Here is a 20,420-nt window from a genome sequence, read left to right on the forward strand (position 1 = left end):
ACAATCAGGAAGACACATTTTAAACAAGAAATTATCTGTTCAGTAAATATTTCCCCCCCACTCCTCCTCTGGAACAAACCAAACAGCATCAGTTATAAATATCCACCTCGTAAAATTCTGGAACTGACAAGCACCTTCACAGACTGCATAACTGATTGTAAGTGGGTGGACGAAAGCATGCCTGATGTACATTAAACCAGTTACAAAAGAAGCAAGATCACACAATGCAGGTGGTGGGCTATTTAGGGAAAGTCTCTTTTTTAGCATGCTACTATGATATTATTAGGGATTTTATTCTCTAGCACGTGTGGTGATCTCAGTGCAGCTGAATTTGTGATTTGCCTGCTTCTAGCTGGTATTTTCAGAAGAGAAAAGGAAAGTAAGCACAGACGTTACTTGGCAAAGTACAGTCTAGAGAATTCTTTTTTTTAAAAAGTACCATAATGTTAATGTTTGAAACCGCTTTTCATAAATAGTAACGATCTGCTTAATCTTTACATTTTCCCCCTTAACTGCAGGAGAGTTCTCAGACAGCGAACGATATAAATTTAAATTTAAGTTAGAGGAACACTTTAACGGCCCAGCTGCTGAGAATTCCAGTTGGAGTTTTGCTGTGAAAAGTTCCCTCTAACAGAAGGGTATTAATCCTTGCCGGAGTGGGAACTCCAGGGGGTTTCGAGGCGGGAGGGAGGAGAGGAGAGGAGAGAGAAGATATAAATCATAAAGGGATGGAAAATGGCCACTTCTCTCTGAAAGTTTCCAACAAAGCTGCTCCCGTTCAACTTCACATTTCTAAAGTGAAGGGTTTTAGTCTATTCTACCTCTTGGTCGAAAAAAAGGATTACATTTTTGCAATGGAAATAGTGGTGTAATAGATGTAAATGCATCCAAGAAGCTCTAAAAGCAGCAAAAAAACGGTTACATTTTATTGCAGCAGAATACAGAAACTGTACAAAAATTAGACCTTGTAAATATGCACATTAGCCCCGTACATAAAAGAGATGGTATCAATCAAATCCCAGTGCTATGCATGTGTTAGCTGTGTATCGCCTTCATCTAGCCCGCCCTTTGTTCAGAAAAAAAAGAGGAAATCTCACGGAGGAGCTGGAGGGATTGGAAAAATAAGTAATAAAAAGGATGATTTGGAAAATGTCTATTTTTAAACAGAGGAAGCCCGTCCTTGGTACACTTTTATAAAGGGAAGAGAGGAGTTTTGCACAAACTGGGGAAGCTGGACACAGTTTGTCATTTATTTGTCCCTTGTTTTGCAAATGAACGCACCAGTAAACGATTGGGCAGATTTAAAGGTGGCGGGGTTGGGGGAGAATCAATGTGCCTTTAATGATTTCAAAATAATGCTGACCTACACAATTAATCTTCACTGCACAGAATCCCCCCCCCTTTCAATTAAACAACATCATCGATCCCCCAAAGCCCTAAGACAAAAAAGGAGGAAAAAAGTGAAATCTCTGTTATAATTTGGATGCCACTGAAATCTGCAAGCAGCAGCAAGCCAGTTCCCAGTCTGACCCCACACAAAACAAATCCACCTTTCCCCTAAAGTCTGGGAGCAGCTGGCTCAAGAAGGATTCTTTAACTTTATTTTTAAACCTTATATTTTGATACCAGATGCAATGTGCCAGACACAGACCGAGGGGTATTTACAGACGTGGGGGGAGGAGGGGGATCTTTACTGAAACACAATCAACCCACAGCAAATAAATGGGGGTGAAAAAAACCCTTCATCTCCAGTTTAAAAGAGAGAGAGAAAAACACACACACACAGAGACAGGCAGGATCAACCATAAAATTAAAGAAGGCAAGAGACGGATTAACGAGCAGCCCAAGGGAAGCTCTCTGAACTGTAACTGGCTCTGGATGTTCCCAAGCCGGAGAAGGGAATTATTCCCTTAAAAAGGAAACTCTGGACTGATGTTTTAAACTCAGCCACCAGAACGTAAAGTAACAAGTAGAATCTGCTCTGGGTCTAATCTAGCGCACAGCCAGGGGAGAAGCCCTAGGGTTCCTGGTGGACTGGGGGTGGGGGGCAGCTCATGGGAACATCTCGGATGGGGGGCAGAGGGGAAAGGGGGTTTCTATTTATCCTGCACCAGGAAAGCGAGGGGGACTAGCTCCTAAATGGGCAGTTCCTGAGCGGAGCACCAGAAGTTAACAGAAGAGTTAAAAGGAGAGGGGGAATGTAGAGAGGGAAAGGGGGCAGGCGACGGGAAAGGAAAGGAAAGGAAGCGGTGGGGAGAGGGTAATGGGGGAAGAGAACTTGGCGCGGGGCGGGGGAGGAGGAATGGGGGAGCAGACCAGGGTGAAGGGGGCAGAGGATGGGAAGCGGGTGATGGGGGAAGAGGAGGACACGGAGCAGGGGCGAAGGGATGAAATGGGGGGAGCAGAGGCTGGAGAACAGCCCCATGCAGGTCCCACAGACCCAGGGTGCCAGGAGCCACCCCACACACACTTCAGACCCAGTCGGGCTGCAGGACTCACCGTGTGGGCTGGAGCCTTCCCATCGGAGCCCCCGAGAGGGGCCCCCAGCTGCAGCACTGGTGGCCAGAAGCAGCGGCTAGGGATCCATGAGGCACCCGGTTCCCGTTAATCCAACCTGGGTTTGGAGGGGGATAGGGGGTGACACCTCCTGCAGGGTCCGGAGCGAGACACGGGATGGGACCACGGGGGGAGGGGGGCAAAGACTGGGAGGAGCCAGGGGAGGGGCAGGGAGCAGCTGTGCAGGACAAGGTCTGTAGGGGAAAATCCATAAGGGACAGGGGAGGAGCGGGGCACAGTTCCATGGGTAAGGGAGTTCCATGGGGGATGGGGTGTGGGAGGGGCAAGGAGGGGGGTGCAGATCCATAGGGGAGGGCATAGGTTCTGTAACTAGGGCTGCTGCAACACCCCCTGGCTTGAAGTGATTTCCATCATATGCAGGGTTTACAGTTTGGGTCAATGGCTCCCAGCCCCCACACTACTCACGCTGTTCCAGCCCCCCTGAGGGAGGGAGAGCTGATCCATGGAGGCGGAGGGAGATCTATAGGGGAGAGGGAGGGAGAGCTGATCCATGGAGGCGGAGGGAGATCTATAGGGGAACGTGTGTGGGATGGGGGAAGGAAGAAAATCCATAGTGGGAAGGTCTTTGGGAAGAGGGGGAGGAGATCCATGGGGGATGGGTGTGGGGGGGGGGGGGGAAAGGGAGAGTCCTTGGGGAAGGTGGGATGGGGGGTACTTGAGCTGGCATGGCCCTGTAAGGGACAGGGATAGAGTTGGGGGAAGCCCCATAGAGGATGTGCTGCCTTGGCGGGAGGGGGGCAGGAGGGGCCTCCTGCCCACCCCCCAAGGCATGGCAGCCAGTAACACATTTAGCTCCCCGGGGTAAATCTCTCTTCCATCCCATGAGTTTGGAGAGGCAGAGAAGGTTGGGATTTTGTTTTTGAGCAGGTGGGGAGGGGGTGATTTGTGCCTGGGCCCCAGCCTGGTCCAGCTGCAATGTAGCTAACAGAGATGGCTCATACATTTCCCTTTCCAAACCGGCTGCTAGCCTCACACTCCAGAAGGCAAGAACTGGGGCAAGGAGTTGTTGCTTCCCCATCTTGGCAACTTCCAGCTGGAGAATCTCCGAGCCACCGGCAAACAGCTGAGCCTCACATGCCCCCTCTGCAGGGCAGTTAATTATTCACTATTATACTGAAGGGAAACTGAGGCACAAAGACTGAACAACCTGCCATGGGCGCACAGCACAGTCAATGGAGCAGCCAGCACTCGAACTCTGCTCTCCCTTCGTTCAGGCCCTGTCCCCACTAGAGAAAGAAGTGTGTTTTTAAATACAGGTTAGCCAACACTGTTACAATCCTAGCAGAGGCCAAACAGACCCATAGGGCTGCAGCCAGTCACTGGTGCTTTAACCACAGCGTCACACAGATTTGCGCCAAGCTCGGTTAGACACTAAGCTGCCGGTATCTTCTCTGCACTAGCACTGCCACTGGTGGAGCTGAACTGCGGATAGCAACAATGAGAAACCTCGGTACAACAGGATACTGCGGACACAGCCCATGACAACCAGGGCCAGGAAGGCTGGAAGGGGAATGACTGCAGGATAATCGCCGCTACAAATTTCGACAAGACGAAACATAAATAAACCAAACATCAATTTTTTTGCTACAGTGGAGGCAAACTTTATCGGACTATAAAAGGCCTGGGGATTTTTTAAAACCCATTTGTTATTTATGAAGCACCATAGGTGTGCAAGGCTCTTTACAGGCATTAAAAAAGCGATGATAATCCGTGGCCTGAGGACTTTATAGTCTAAATAAGACATAACGCAGCACGGGATGACAAACAAAAGACTACAGAAGGGGATCTGGGACAAAAGAGGGCTTCTGCAGAGAAAGACCATGATATGCTTATTGTTACCTACGTGTGTTAAAGTTAATCTGAAATCCCATAGAGATGCTACGCTTTGCTTGAGGGTGGAAGCAAATCATTGTGTATTCGCGGTTTTAATTACTAGAAAATCAAAAAAGGAATCCTACAAAAAGTGGACACATGGATGAACAACACAAGCACATAGGGACAAAATCAGAAAGGCCTAGACACAAAATGAGTTACCCCTTTGCAAGGGACATAAAAGGCACCAGGAAGAGGTTATTTAAATAGGAGTAAGAGAAAGATGAAGGAAAGTGTAGGTTGTCTACTTAGCAGAGAAAGAAAGCTAATGACATCAAGAAAGCAGAGGTGCCTCATGCCTATTTTGCTTCAGTTTTTACGAAGGCTGATGGTGACCAGATACTCAACAAAATTAATACTGATAACATGGGGGAGGGGAGGGAACCCCAAGCCAGGAAAGAACAGATGAAAGAATATTGATACAAGTTAGATGTATTCAAGTCAGCAGGGTCTGATGAAATTCATCCGATGGTACTTAAGGAACTAGCTGAAGCAATCTCGGAATCATTAGCCATTATCATCGAGGGCGCATGAGTTCCCAGAGGACTGGAAAAGGGCACAAAAATAGTACTGGACTTTAAAAACAGGGAACAAAGACGACCTGGGGAATTATAAACCAGCCTGCCCACCCTCGAGATCTGGAAAGATACTGGTGAAAGTTATTAAACCACCAGTTTGTAAGCCCCTAGAGGATAACAGGGTTCTAAGGACTAGCCAACGTGTATTTGTCAAGAATAACCAAACCAACCTAATTTCCTTTGTTGACAGGGTTACTGGCCTAGTGGATGGTGTGAAGCAGTAGACAGGATATCTCTTTATTTTAGTAAGGCTTCGACACAGTCCCACATACCATTCTCATAAGGAAACTAGAGAAATGTGGTCTAGATAAAATTACTATCAGGTGGGTGAACAACTGGGTAAAAGATTGTTCTCAAAGAATAGTTACCAGCAGGGCCGACGGGGGGGGGGGGGGGAAGCCCCCCTCTTGGCGACCCTGGTTATCAGAGGTTGACTATCGAACTGGCGGAGATGTTTCTAGTGGGACCCTGCAGGGGCCAGTCCTGGGTCCGGTACTATTCAATATCTTCATTCATGACTTGGATAATGGAGTCTGCTTATAAAATCTGTGGATGACACCAAGCTGGGAGGGGTAACAAGCACTTTGGAGGACAGGATCAGAATTAAAACAACCTTGACAAATCAGGGAATTGGACTGAAATCAACAAGATGAAATTCAATCAAGACAAGTGCAAAGTACCACATTTAGGAAGGAAAAAATCAAATGCACAACTACAAAATTAGGAATAACTGGCTAGGTGATAGTACCGCAGAAAGGGATCTGGGGTTACAGCAGATCAGAAATTGAATACGAGCCAACACTGTGATGCAGTTGCGAAAAAGGCTAATATTCTGGGGTGTATTAACAGGAGTGCCAAATATAAGACACAGGAGGTAATTACCCTGCTCTACTCAGTACTGGTGAGGTCTCAGCTGGAGTAGTGTGTCCAATTCTGGTTGCCACTCTAAGAAAGATGTGGATAAATTGGAGAGAGAGTCCAGAGGAGAGAAACAAAAATGATAAAAAGGTTTGGAAAACCCGACCTATGAGGAAAGTTAAAAAGCAGGCATATTTAGTCTTTAGAAAAGAAGACTGAAGGGGTCCTGGTGACAATCTTCAAATACACTAAGGACTGTTATTAAGAGGACAGTGGTCAATTGTTCTGTGGCTCTCTGAGTAAGTTTCCCAGGCCTGAAAAAGAACTCTGTGTAAGCTCGAAAGCTTCTCTCTCACCCCCAACAGAAATTGGTCCAATAAAAAAATCTCCCCCACCTTTGTCTCTCTAATTATTCTCCATGTCCACTGACGGTAGGACAAATAGGAATTGGCTTAATCCGCAGCAAAGGAACAACATTCTAACTTTAAGAGTAGTTAAATACTGTAACAGGCTTCCAAGGGAGGTTGTGGACTCTCTGTCACTGGAGGTTTTCAAGATCAGGTTGGACAAACCCGTCAGGATTGATCAAGATTTACTTGGTCCTGCCTCAGCGCAGGGGGCTGGACTTGATGACCACTTGAGGTCCCTTCCAGCCCACACCCCTGGCTCCCCCCAGCCCCATCCCAGACTTTGATTTCACTATTTCTTGATGGATCCGAGTTTAAAAATCTTGGTCATTTGGAAATTCTGCAAGCTGAAGACTGGCGTGGTCCCTGGGCTCAGAGGTTCTCTTGGCAAGCCTGTGTGTATATATACAAGGCAGGCAATGTGGAAGGGCTGCATGTGCCTTAGCGTTGAGTATTTAGGGAAAGGGAGGAGCAGGGCATAAGGGAGGTCACATTCATATTTAGAAAAAAAATAAATAAATAAAGTCACCCAAGCAGACTCCCTTGATGTGTGCACCCCAGCGGATGTGGAGGAGGGAATGTAGGAGTGGGAGCAGGGAGGAGAAGATGCTTAGGAGATGCGAAGGGGGATCCAGATTGAAAACAGATGGGATTTTCCATGCCAACCTGACATCCGATACCAAGAGAGGCGGGGCAGAATTTCCCGTTCAGAGAACCTTGGCAGCCAATCAACCGTCAGAGGGGAAAAAAATTGTTTGGTTTAAAATCCCCACTCTCTCGCACTGCCTGGGGTTGATGGGAAGCAGGGTTTCTGGCAGCAGACGGGCCTGCAGTTTGGTGGCGTTGTTTTTAAAACTTTGAAATGTTTCATTTGATCATTAAGAATCCAACGGCCAATGGATCTGCTCCGTGCTGCTGGCCCAAAGCCCAGCCAGCCAGTTAATACCTGACTTAGGGGCAGCTCCATAGGTATTCAGCACCCACAAAGGTCCTTAGACACTCGCACAGAGAAGTGAGAGAAAGCTGTGTTTTTTTCTAACCACACGCACCCTCCCCCAAAAGAATCCGGAGTAAAGCTAATGCTAAATGTAAATGGGGGATTTTGCAGGAAGGGGTGACAATGGGGTTGCATCCAGGGGCTTGCCAGAGGGGTGATACCAAACTTAGGGAATCAGCAAAACAGGGGTGGCAGGATTTTGCAGAAGGAAGAACAAGGCAAGACAGCAGGGTGGGTTAACAAGGCCTAGTTGTCTTTTCTAGCTCTGACTGCTACCGTCTCGCACTAAAAAGTGCAAGGAGCACAATTAAGAGTGGCGCACGAGCGCCTACAAAGCCCAAAGAGGGTGTTGCCAACGCACACTAGTTGTGATCACCAAGGTAGAAAAGCTGGTTACCTACAAGCACGATAGCTGGAGCGACAAACAAAGAGAGCTGATCCGGGAGCCAGTATGCCCGAAGTGTGCACATGCCAGGACAAAGAGGACAAGTGTTCAACCATGAAGGAGTGCGGGTGAAACAGCTGAAGCCTGAGCACGTGAACACTCGTAGACAGAGCATGTATACACAATCCTTGCACACATCTAGTGATTGGCAATTATCCTCCCCCCGGCCCAGTGGACACCACCAGGGACAACTGAAAACTCCCTCTCTGGTTTTTCAGCCCATGGCTGAGGCAGGGGCATCTGCCTCCCTCGTGGGTTTCGCAGTTCCTTTAAAAACCAGAAACAAAAAATTAATAGCGCAGGCCTGACCGCATACTTTCCAGGGGCTCTGGGAGACCAGCTCCCTGCAAGCCCTGTAACACACACTCTTTTCATTCAGGGATTTAACTACCCAATTGTGTCTGTTTTCAGCGCATTCATTTTTAGCATTTTAATGGTACGGTCCCCAGTTCTTGCCTTTCTTGGATTGGCCGCAGCCTTTTTCACTCTTCACCGAATGAGATTGGGAGGAAAGAGGGGTTAGCAAGAGGTCAAACATTTATTCTAAACCAAGTGTTTTTCCAGCAGGCAGGGGGTCCTGCAAGAGACAAAGACAAAGTGGTCAGTCAATTTCTCTGCCTGCAAGCGCTACACCTTCCACTCAAGGGCTTTCAGAGGCTGGAGCTGAGATTTGCAGTGCATCTTAGCAAAACCAGTTTACACAGGGTAAAAGATCGCTTCCAGAATGGGGCATCAGCAAGAGAAGCTACAATCACCACCCCAGATGGGTTGCTGCCTCCATCTCTCTCCGTATAGCGGAGTGAACCAGGCTGGTCTCAGAAGAGTGATTTCTTACAGCTGTCCACCCTTTGCAACTGGAACTTTCCCTGGGCATTGTCAACAGCATCCAGTTGCAGTCAGGCAGAAGACACCATCTGCAAGTGGTAACTAGAGATGAGCTAGGATTAATGCGGAGAACAGACTCCGGCTAAATCAATGCCCTTGTTATCCCAACACAGGCACAAACCTGCTTCCTTCTCCTCCAAACCTCCTCCCGTAGAAAGGTAAATACGTCTACCCGCCTCAGACGCCCACCATGGAGCCAAAGCGTAAGCTTAAAAGCTATATATGAATGTGATGAGTGTTCGAGTCCCTCCCTTCCGTCCCCCTGCCCCTAGAGCCTGTCAGGACAACACTGGTTTTTCCACTGGAAAGCTCACAAAGACATTTCAGGCATGTTAGAGCACAACTCAAAGACTCTACCAGGAACTACAAGGAACCTTATAAGACAAAGGACCAAGCAGGGAAAAAATATCCTCTCTCCTGCCACCAAAGAGATCCGTAACCCTTCCCCACTCTTGGGGAAATCCCACGCCCCGGCTTTCCCCTCCGGTAAACTCTGACCCCACCAAGGAGGGTTTATAAGGGTTAACATGGCTTTATTCATATCCCACCAAACAGGTCACAAGCTCAGCCAGTGTAAATCCATGTAGCTCCACTGACTTCAGTGACTAGTGTAATCAGATTCCTATCAGCTGATGATCCAACGTGTCCTTTTAATATTTAAAACCCATACAGCAAGCTCTAGCACTTAACACACCTTCGAAGGGCCCTGGTCCTGCAAGCTGCCTCAGACTGACAGATCCCTACCCTTGTGCGGAGCACTGCTGGAGCCTCTGAGGGGCTCCAGGTGGGTAGAGGGGGGTCAAACTGCAGAGGGCCTTGCAGCAGGATGAGGACCTAAAAACTTTTTTTTTTTTTTTTTTTTTTAAAGGGACAGTGCATCCTTCAACCGCCCCCCCACCCCATGTCCTCACACTGCCAGAGAGCCTCACCAAATCCTGTACCACTTCCAATTCATTTGAAATGTGCCTCCACTCATGCCACGCCCAGCACCCATACAACCCGGCACTAGGTGCACACGACTCGGCCCCAGCTCAAACATGGGCCATCTGCTCTGTCGGCTCAGCCTCTCCCTCTGACCCAAGTGAACCTCACCCCCACGCCCCATTTCTAAAGGGGGGGGGGGAAGAGGCGCTGATGGTGTTTCCACCCTTCTCCCCGACCCAGACCCCATCATAACCAGCCCCCATCCCCTCAGCCTTCACCACAGTGCTTCCGACATCAGCTGCTCCGAGGGTTTTTTCCACCAAGTAATATCGAAATGATATTTATTAAATTTGCTCTCTAAGTCCCTCAATCTGCTCCATAATACAGTGAATCTGTGAGGTGGTTTCACTGATCCTGCCTCAATGAGACCAGATTAACATAGATGATCCCGGCTTTGCAGCTCCCTCATTCCAAGGGGGGGGAAGGGTCAAAGGTTGTGCAAGAAAGGCAAAAAACACTGGCAGTGATGCTCTGGCATGAAGGCAGCATCTCGGCTTCTGTCCTTTCATGTGCTCAGCTCACTGCCCAGGGGGAAAGCACCTGGGTTCTTAAGATGGCTTCCAAGGACGGTTTCAGGTGGCGAGGTCGGTGCACTCAGAGTGGACCAGGTGCTACCTGGAACCCCTGGAAGATAATTCAGATTTATTTCAGCTTCTATTGCTCTTCTCTTACTTTTCGAGTGCGTCCACGTTTTAAAAACAGTACCTTTACAAAAACAACCCAAGAAGTCCGTTAAATCTAAAATTAGCTCCATAAAAGTTCATCAGATCCATTACGCCAGCATTCAGTTAAATTATGAAAATCATCAAGATAAGGAGGCGCAGGGTCTATTAGTTTCCTGGAGAGGATGCTCTACAAACTCCCATCCCCCGCTTACAACAGTTAATTACTTCAAGTTTCACTGGGATTTATTAAGTTTTTATTATTAAAAAAAAATACTCCCTGAAATCTCCAGGAAGTATGCCGAGCAAGGCTGGGAAGCTGCACTCCTATTGCATAACCTCCCACACCCATCTACTTTCCACTGGTTGCATTTTGTCCATGCAAAGGTCCCGATCCTGCAATTGGAGCCACATGGACCCTGCCGACTGCAACGGGGAGGCTCAAAGTCAGGAGCAAGGATCCCTCTATATGGCTCCAACTGGAGGATCAGGGCCTTAGTAATGTGAGCTACTACTACATACAACGTACAGTCAACCTGTGGAACTCCTTGCCAGGGGATGTTGTGAAAGCCAGAAGTATAACGGAGTTCAAAAAAGAACTAGATAAATTCATGGAGGATGGGTCCATCACTGGTTATTGGCTAAGATGGTCAGGGAAGCAACCCCATGCTCTGAGTATCCCTAAACCTCTGACTGCCAGTAGCTGGGACTACACGAGAGAGGATGAATCAGTTGATAACTTGCCCCGTTCTGTTCATTCCCTGTGAAGCACCTGGCACTGGCCACTGTCAGAAGACAAGATACTGGGCTAGATGGACCCAGCGTGTCTGTTCTTATGAACTCTTCCGGGCAAGGCCCATCTTTGGGTGTGCAATAGACCACCACCCCTACTCCCCCACCCCAAACAGAACAGAAATAGTCATTAATAACACTAACTCATCAGCTGTACTAGTCCAGCAGCCCACACTTCTGAGATAGTCTGCTTAGAGATCCTTGGTCATATCCCAGTAGCATCAAAGCTCCGACCTAGATTTAGGATCCCATTATGCTAGGCATTGTACATACACATTGCAAGCTCTTTGGCCAAGGACCGTTTCTGACCATCTATGCAGGCAAGAAAAAGACAAAGGGATGTGCCCAGGGTCACCCAGCAGGTCAGTGGCAGAACCAGAAATAGAAGCCAGGTCTCCTGAATCCATAGCCAGTCACCAATCCATTAGACCACACTGCAAGCTCAATCTAGTTTTCCCTCACCCTTCCCTTAAGTCTTGAGGACAGAGGGAACCCCAGGGCCAGGTTTCGCCATTAGGAGTAAGCTCTCGGTTTTCCTGGCTCTCCCACGAGACACAGATGTGTACATCGTCTTAGCATCGGCCCCCCTACCTCCCTGCCGCGAGCCAACGCTAACCTGCCAGACACTTGCCCGGACCCCACAGCTCCAAACGGAGATGTTTCTTCCCCTCCACGACTCGGACAGGATTAAGCCAAAAACCTGGCCCCAGTTTTGAATTTGCTTTTTAAAAATCAGTAATTATTCTGGAAAAATCATACCAGGAAAAAAAAATTGCTAAAATGTTCCCTAACAGCATATCCAAATACTTTTTTTTTTTTTTTTTAATTAAAAAGCTGCTGCTAATTTAAAAAAAAACAAATGTTTAAGTAATCACACATGTTTATTTAGTTTGTCCTTTTTATGCCAGAAAAGGCCCAGCGCTGCTTGGAGTTACTGCTACATGGCATTATCAAGTGTACACACGGCTACTTCCCCGTCTGTTACAAAATGGAAGCAGGGGAAAGCACTGAGGAGACAGCATGGAAGGGGAGGAAACGTTCACCAAGGCTCTCGGGGTCCTAATAGAAATTGACAGGGGTGGGGTGAAACAGGGCACCAATCTCCGCAGCCCCTGAGGAGAGATGGGACTGCGGTGGTGGGTACTAGAGGCAGATCTCCTGGGTTCCATCAGCAGCTCTGTCATTCACGACATGCTGTGGTGCAAATGAATTCCCTTCTCTCTGCCTCAGTTTCTCTCTCTAAAGGGTGAAGGCATAGTTCAGTTATAGCCAGTAAATACCCCAGTGTCCTCTGACAGAAAAAGCAGTGCATTATTTGCCCATAGGCTCAACCTTGGCACTGAAGTGCTTGCATAGATCTGTGGAGTCTATTCCCCGTTCGGCCCCAATGGTCTGCCTGTGCTGTTCCGAGGAAGCGACCCAGGCCCTGGCAAACCTGAAAGGCCTAGCAAGGAGAACAGAAACACTGCTGCCTCGCAGAGGTGGTGAACGTTTTATACCACACGGTTTTCAACTGTCCCTCTGCAAGTTACACAAACTTTTAGACCCTAGTTTAAGAAGCAGTAACAAAATCTATTTAAAAGGTTTTGAACACCAATTAACTCTCGGCTCAATATTTATGCTAGCCTGGATGGGAACTGATCGGCCACTGATTAATGGATTGGAAGGATTGTCTCACTGCAACGTAGGGCCTGCAATACTGCTCCGCCCAGTGTTCGCAGAGAGGAAAGCATAGCAAAGCCTGTGATGAAATTGTGTGATAGGTCACATCTACCGTCAATAAAAGACTTCTTTAATCCACCACATGGTCGTTTGCCCTCACGGCGCCTGTTGTGGGTAAGTTTATCGAGTGAGGGATTTACAGTAGAGGATGCGCAATTCATGGTCTGCAGAGAAAGTGACAAATAATTACCATGTCTCGCACCCCACTCCATGTCAACAGGGTTTGATTTGCTGCGAAGCCAACGGAGCCCGCTGGGCTGGTTTCGTACCAGACCTGGAATTTGTGCTGCAGCAGAATTTCGGTGGTGTCTGAGAGACCGTCCACAATGTCAATGTGGGCAGCCACAAACCATGACACACATTCTCGAGGGCTGCAAAATGACTCGACTTCCTGGAGGTCTTTGTGCCTTTGAACATCATTGATAAGAATGCCGGGGCTCGGCTTGACTAGCTTGCATAGGCCAAATAATAAAACAGGGCCTACCGCCACCTCTGCTATCTTTCGCTGAAAGGTCAGTTTGTAACAACGTACACCGATATTCCTCCGTGAGTCACAGCAGAGAAGCCGAGGTCTCCTAGAGCAACAGACCATCTTTGCCAGTACGCTGTGCTACAGCCAGACCCTCTCCTCCCCAGGGCCACCCAGAGGGGGGGGCAAGTGGGGCAATTTGCCCCAGGCCCCCACGTGAGTTTTTCGGGGCCCCCGGAGCTTCTTCCGCTCCGGGTCTTTGGCTGCAATTCGGCGGCGGGGGGTCCTTCCGCCCTGGGACCCGCCACGGAAGTGCCAGGTCTTCAGCAGCAATTCAGCGGCGGGGGCCCCCCGCCACCGAAGACCCCAGGCCCCCTGAATCCTCTGGGCAGCCCTGCTCCTCCCTCTTCCACTCACCAGTAGAAGTGATCTGCAACGGGTTTTATCTAAAGAGAGACTCTGCCTCTCTATCTTCTGATATAAAGACGGCCTGTAAAGATTTATTTTCTGCATCGTACCTTTAAAATACCAGAAATATCAGCTCCATGGTTTTGCTGGAGTGATTCTGGGGGAAAGGGGGTGGATATGCACTCAGAACTCTCAGCCTTAAGGCAAAAGGGGCAAGAATGATGAATCTGCAAAGACAGCCGAAGTGTTCGTTAGCCCATAGCTCCCACTGCCCACTCCCAAAGCTTACAGGTCTGGGCTACGCGATGTCGTTAGGCCAGTTATTTAACTAGAAACAGGCTAAAACCAACATAAGCCAAGTTTATAGCTACGTAAGGGTCTACACACCGTGACACCAGTTTAAGTGGTGCAATATCACTCTGTTAGTTAAACAGTGCAACTTTGTGTTTAGACAAGCCCTCCGCCTCTTGCAAGTTCAGAATTTCACTAGTTCTCCAATCGCCGGAGAGTCTGTGGTGGCAGAAAAGACTCAAACGCCTAACGTCAATTAGCGTTAAAGCAGTTTGTGTAGTGAAAATTAAAGCATCCATTCGTGAGACCTGGGTAGTGAGAAGAGCCGTTTTTCCAGCCGAGATTTGAAGCAAGAAGGAGAGATTTATGAAGGCTGTTCCAAGTGTCAGGAGCTGGAAAGAAGGTGGCACTCACACACCTGGCTAGACCGCATGGAAGGAGAGATATGAGCGGAAACTGTGAAGGAGACATTTTGCAAGGTAGGGTAGAGAATGATTTCAGAGAGTTGAAAGTGAACTGGTAGCCAGTGAAGGTGCTGGAGGATGATGGGATGATGTGGTACCACTTCTTGTGCCACCCAGATGGTGGGCATTTGTTGTGCTGAAGTCCTGAAAAACCAGGAAGTTCAGGCATAAGCACAGCCCTGCTCTGACAGAAGGGCAATGGATTCTGGGTGTTCATACTACAGAACTCACTCCACAGCGAGTCCGTCTATGGCCAGGGGCATGATGCTCCAACCAAGCTGATGGCAAGGGGGCCAACTCTCAAACAACATTATGAACTGCAAAATGGAAGCCCAACAGTGTGCATCAAGGAGGGGACAGATCCACTAGCGCAGGGCACTCTGTTCCTAACTGCGCAAGTCAGAGCGGGATTTCTTGGTTAACGTTCACATGACACTTCAAGCGATACAAGTACTGGAGTGCAATCTCGAACATGAAAGTGCAACTTACAAATGTAGATTTTTTTTTTTTTTTTAAACATAACTGCACTTAAAAACAAAACAATGGAAAACTTTAGAGCCTAGAAATCGAACCATGAAGGGGCATACAAATGTTTAGCATATCTGGCACATAAAGATCTTGCAGTAACAACAAGGAGTCTGGTGGCACCTTAAAGACTAACAGATTTATTTGGGCATAAGCTTTCGTGAGTAAAAACCTCACTTCTTCGGATGCATAGAGTGAAGTTTTTACTCACGAAAGCTTATGCCCAAATAAATCTGTTAGTCTTTAAGGTGCCACCAGACTCCTTGTTGTTTTTGTAGATACAGACTAACACGGCTACCCCCTTATCTTGCAGTGCCGGCTACAATAATGCCATAAGGACGCCTCTTCTCACTTTCAGGTGACATTGTAAGTAAGAAGCAGGCAGCAGTATCTCCCGTAAATGTAAACAAACTTGTTTGTGTTAGCAATTGGCTGAACAAGAAGTAGGACTGAGTGGACTTGTATGAGGTGAATTGAAAAATACTATTTCTTTTGTTTACTTTTTTACAGTGCAAATATTTCTAATAAAAAATAAAATAAAGGGAGCACTGTACACTTAGTATTCTGTGTTGTAACTGAAATCAATATATTTGAAAAATGTAGAAAAAAACCTTCCAATAATATTTATAATCAATTTAAATTGGTAGTCTAGAGTTAAAAGTGCGATTAAAATTTTTTTTAAATGTCGTTAATTTGTTTTACATTAATCACATGCATAAACTGCGATGGATTGACCATGCTAGCCCATAATTTTCAACATTTTTGAAACGCCTTAAGGGCCTGGGTGCTCAGCGTTTTTCTTTAAAAGGGCCTTAGTCGGTGTCTTAAGTTGGACATTCAAATGTGATTTGTTTTTTGGGAAGTCCTGCTCCCTCCTCTCCCCCCCAAATTAGCTTGTCCCCTATGGGGCTAAAAGGCTTGTACACAGATTTCGGAGCTCACAAATAAACAGATCCCCTTTCTTGGAAGGATTCTTAAAAGACAGCTGATCCAGGCTCAATTTTGCTCATCATTATCTTTGGCTTTAACAAATAGCTTCTGGGGATGGTAGGCGCTGTATTCATTTTTCCACAGCGTAACGTGCAGGATGATTGAAGAAATCGCTGGCTTGTTGATGCGTTTGCCTCCCCAGCCCAAAACAACACGCTCCTTATTTGTAAACTGCAGGATGCATTAAGGCCTCAAAATCTGAGCTCCGGAGTCAGAGGGACTGGGGAGTTCACAGATCTTGGTCCCATTCAAAACATCCATGTGAAGTCAGGCCAGGTAAGGTCTCCAAGCCACAGGCCTTCGGCCACCCCATCTACCTCCCACCTCAAGGGGAGTTTGGGTCCAAGTCTCCTCACCCTACTTAGGAAGGAGGGAGATGGGGATTGTTCAAAGGAGCGCAAGGTGTCAAGGACTCGTCCCAAAATGCTGCCACACCAGGTTTGTTCTGCATTCATGTATGTGACATCTCTGATGGCTTTCTACCCTCCCCCTCTTGCGAGAGCAGGGGTTCCCATGGGGAGGAGCTGGGGTTAGAGCGTTTACGCCGATTTCCCCCTGGGGACGATACTCCCGAGGCAACTTACTGCACGTTTCCAGGTGATGCTAGGGCAGGAGGGAACACAAGGGGCAGGTCGCACACCAGTCTTTGTAATCGGCACATGCATCTCCTCCATTACTGAAGGGTGCGGCTTTGGAGACACCATAACGTACAGGGAAAGGGGATGGCTCTGAGCAGCACCTTAGAGAACAGTGTTGGGGGCTGGGCAAGTGGGATGGGGGGGGGGAAAAAGAGAATTGTTCAGGTTTTAACTGAATTCTCCAAATCCCTTCAAAGCCTCTTTATTGAGAGAGAGAGAGAGAGAGAGAGAGAGAGAGAGACACACAGACAGACAGACACACACACCCTTCCCCAGTGAAATCATCTCTAATCCTTCACGCTGCTGTCCCCAGCACCGTCACCTTTCACTTGCCAGGACAAGTGAAATAATTAGAGATTAAAGAGACTGGGACTTTTCAGCTTGGAAAAGAGACGACTAAGGGGGGATATGATAGAGGGCTATAAAATCATGACTGGTGTGGAGAAAGTAAACAAGGAAGTGTTATTTACTCCTTCTCATAAACACTAGGGGTCACCCAATGAAATTCATAGGTAGCAGGTTTAAAACAAACAAAAGGAAGTATTTTTTTCACACAACGCGCACTCAACCTGTGGAACTCCTTGCCAGAGGATGTTGTGAAGGCCAAGACTATAACAGGGTTCAAAAAGGAACTAGATACATTCATGGAAGATAGGTCCATCAATGGCTATTAGCCAGCATGGTCAGGAATGGCGTCCCTAGCCTCTGTTTGCCAGAAGCTGGGAATGAGCGACAGGGAATGGATCACTTGATGATTACCTGTTCTGTTCATTCCCTCTGGGGAACCTGGCAATGGGCACTGGGGGAAGACAGGATGCTGGACTAGATGGACCTTTAGTCTGACCCAGTCTGGCCGTTCTTATAGAAGAGAAGCCGAGACGGCAGGGGTAGGACGGAGCCTTTGCAGCAGAGGAACTGCTGGTCCCCCTCCCCTCAGAAGGCAGTGGGCTTCTCCAGCAATTGCAGCAGGAGGTGAGGTGCTAGAGCTTGGGACGCTGGAAAAGGGGGTGGCCTCACCCAGGGACACTGCTCTCCTAGCTACACACGCCCAGGAGGAAAGTCGGATGAAGGAGGAGGTGCCAGGCTGGAGCCATGGTGCTGCGAGCGCTCACCGTCATGAGAGGCTCATTCAGCACGCAGGAACGGGAGCCGCCTGTTGCATTTTGTTTTCATCAGCGGGTGGGATGCTTCTCTCCCCTCCCAGCCCCCCGCAGCTTCTAGCCACTCTAAAGGTGAGGGAGCAGGACAATTAGCGTTTTGCCTCGTGCAGAGTTTCCATGAGCCGTTCCCCCGTGATAAGAAATGTTGCATCGGGAGGCCCGGTGGCATATCTGATGCAATGGTGATCCTCCAGGACGCAGGCTATTGAAAAACAGGATTAATTAGTCCTCAGGAGGGGAAATCTTTAGAGTCCCAAGTTTAGGATCCCACACGCGGTGGCTTTAGAGCGCTGTCAGACAGAGCTGTCCTAGAAGAGGAAGCATTTGGTCCCGGCTGCAGTGTGCACAGAACTACATTCCCAACCCTTGTCCTGCTTGCTAGGGACAGCAGTAGCTCAGAGAATGCAGGAACCCAGCAGAAATTAACAATCAGGACAAGACATGCCCATTCCCAGATTCCCCACTGAGCCTTCCCCAGCAAGCAGGAGACCCTACAGCTAATGCTGTGCAGATTTAAGTTTGTATTTATTTGTATTCTATTTTCCAGCCTTTCGGGTTGCAGACAGAGTGCCTTTCATATGTGCAGCGAATGCAGAGCGGTGCAGTCTTCCTGAATCTGCAGTCAGCTCATTCCAGTGCCTCAGCAGCTGCTTAAAGTTTTGCTGCACAGCCACGGAGCGAAGCTAACAAGACTCAATGCAGCTTCCCAGCTGTTCAGAACCTTGTGGGCAGCAGTGAATCTGTGAAGGATCACGTCAGTGTCACTGCTTGGGAAAGCTCTGGGCAGCAGCGGAGACAGGCCGAGGCATTGTTCACCAGGGAGGAGACCTCCAAGCATGGAGACAGGGGAGAACTGAGAGGGGGAGGCCGTTCCCACCCCTTGTGAGGGTCTGGAGATGTTGGAGGGAGGGAGCAGAGCCCATCAGCAGCTAGAGGGGATGGAGCTGTAGCTTGGCCAGACTCCTGCAAGTCAGAGTAATACAGATGATGGAAACGGGGACAGCCCTTTGCTAGATAGCCACGCACTGCCCCCTTCCCCTTCTCGGAAGCCGAGCTGGTATCTACCAGCGGCTGGTACCGCAGTCGCAGCGCCCTGACCGGGACAAGTCTGGTAAATGTCAAGCTCTGTCTGGCAGCAGACTGAAAAACGCGCGCACACACACACACACACACACCCCTCTCTCTGCTAGCATAAGCCTCCCCAAAGCCCTTTACACCTCCCACGGGTGGAGAGGTTATGGAAGAAAGCATCAGTAATATTCTGCACCCCCTGCCCCCTTCAAGTATTCCCTGAAATAAGTTCCTTGCGTAGTCTCCGCCTTCAACCACGCTCAGAGAGCCAGGCTGCCTTTCAGAGCCCCCCAGCGTGCAGCGGTGTCCGAGTGACGTAAGCCAGAAACGCCTGTGACAGGTTAGGATGGTCTTCGAGAACTCCCCCCCGCACCCTCCTGCGCTCCCACAGGCCTGTCCCGTCTCAGACGCCGAGCTTCTCACCGGGACGTTGTCCCCATTCCCTGCATTAGGTGGAGCAGTGAAGTTCCGCTTAGTCAAGCATCTCACCAGGAAGACCTCAAAAAACTGGGCCTCCTGCAATAATTCGGCCGGGAAGCGGCTTTGGGAAACTCGTCTCTGGCGCTTTTAAAAGCATCCATTTTTGTTTAGCTGCTTTCTTTTATTTAAAAAAAAAAAAAAAAAAAAAAAAAAAAAAACTTTGCTGCAGTTTCTCCTGGGGGCACGAGTCTCTCTGTGCAAATCCTCCAACAGGGTCACACCAGGTGAGAGCCAAACAGCACGAACGCTGCACGAAAACAGCAAGAGCACGAAAACAGAGGAAGTGATCTCCTCCTCCACCCGCACTCCGCTGCCCCTCGGGGGTTCGATATCTTGTAACTGAATCTCTCTCTCACACACACAATAAATAATGTGATACGTAACATGCTGTAAAAGAAAGTGCTTGGGCGACTGCACTCTGCCTCTCCCTGAAATAGCCGCACTTCGAGAGCAGCGTGTCAGAGCTCACAGCACCGTATTGTGCCGACTCCACCAATTGCAGCAACTGTGGATTTCTCCCTTCCCCCACTCCCACTCTTCCAGCTGTAAAGCAAGAGCTCTCCTCCATGCAAACACAACACGCTCAGGCCTGGGGCTATGCATTCCGAGTGCAGCTCCTGCCAGCCAATGCAACTGGAAACCTGCTGTTTCCCTGTTAAATACATCTGAGCGTATGCTATGTTTAATACTATGCAGTATACAATACGCATCCCAGAGCATGAGCTGTCCAGGACAAAGAAAGAGTTTTACTCTGGCTTTGTAAGGTGCTAGGTCAGTGTTTCCCAAACTTGGGACACTGCTTGTTTAGGGAAAGCCCCTGGCTAGCCAGGACAGTTTGTTTACCTGCCCCGTCCGCAGGTCCGGCCGATCACAGCTCCCACTGGCCGCGGTTCGTTGCTCCAGGCCAATGGGAGCTGCGGGAAGCGGTGGCCAGTATGTCCCTTGGCCTGCACGTCCCCTGGCCCGCACCACTTCCAGCAGTTCCCATTGGCCTAGAGCAGCGAACCATGGCCAGTGGGAGCCACAATCGGCCGGACCTGCGGACGCGGCAAGTAAATAAACGGGTCCGCCGGGGCTTTCCCTAAACAAGTAGCATCCCAAGTTTGGGAAATACTGTGCTAGGTAAATACATGATATAACCGTCT

General features: G+C 48.7%; 1 protein-coding gene across 7 annotated transcripts in view; it reads right to left on the bottom strand.

Annotated features, from left to right (window-relative positions):
* Window positions 1-20,420, bottom strand: part of PTPRS (protein tyrosine phosphatase receptor type S) — a 252,215-nt gene that overhangs the window by 196,375 nt on the left and 35,420 nt on the right. The window contains exon 1 of one of the 7 annotated variants that reach the window (XM_054013361.1): window positions 2,500-2,691. The exons of the other annotated variants lie outside the window; for them this stretch is intronic. The gene's annotated coding sequence lies outside the window, so the exon portion shown is untranslated. Of the gene's footprint in view, window positions 1-2,499; window positions 2,692-20,420 lie in introns of those variants that run through there. 7 annotated transcript variants of the gene reach the window in all.

The sequence above is a fragment of the Malaclemys terrapin genome, chromosome 24 (assembly GCF_027887155.1).
Source record: "Malaclemys terrapin pileata isolate rMalTer1 chromosome 24, rMalTer1.hap1, whole genome shotgun sequence".
In the NCBI taxonomy this organism is placed as follows: Eukaryota; Metazoa; Chordata; order Testudines; family Emydidae; genus Malaclemys; species Malaclemys terrapin.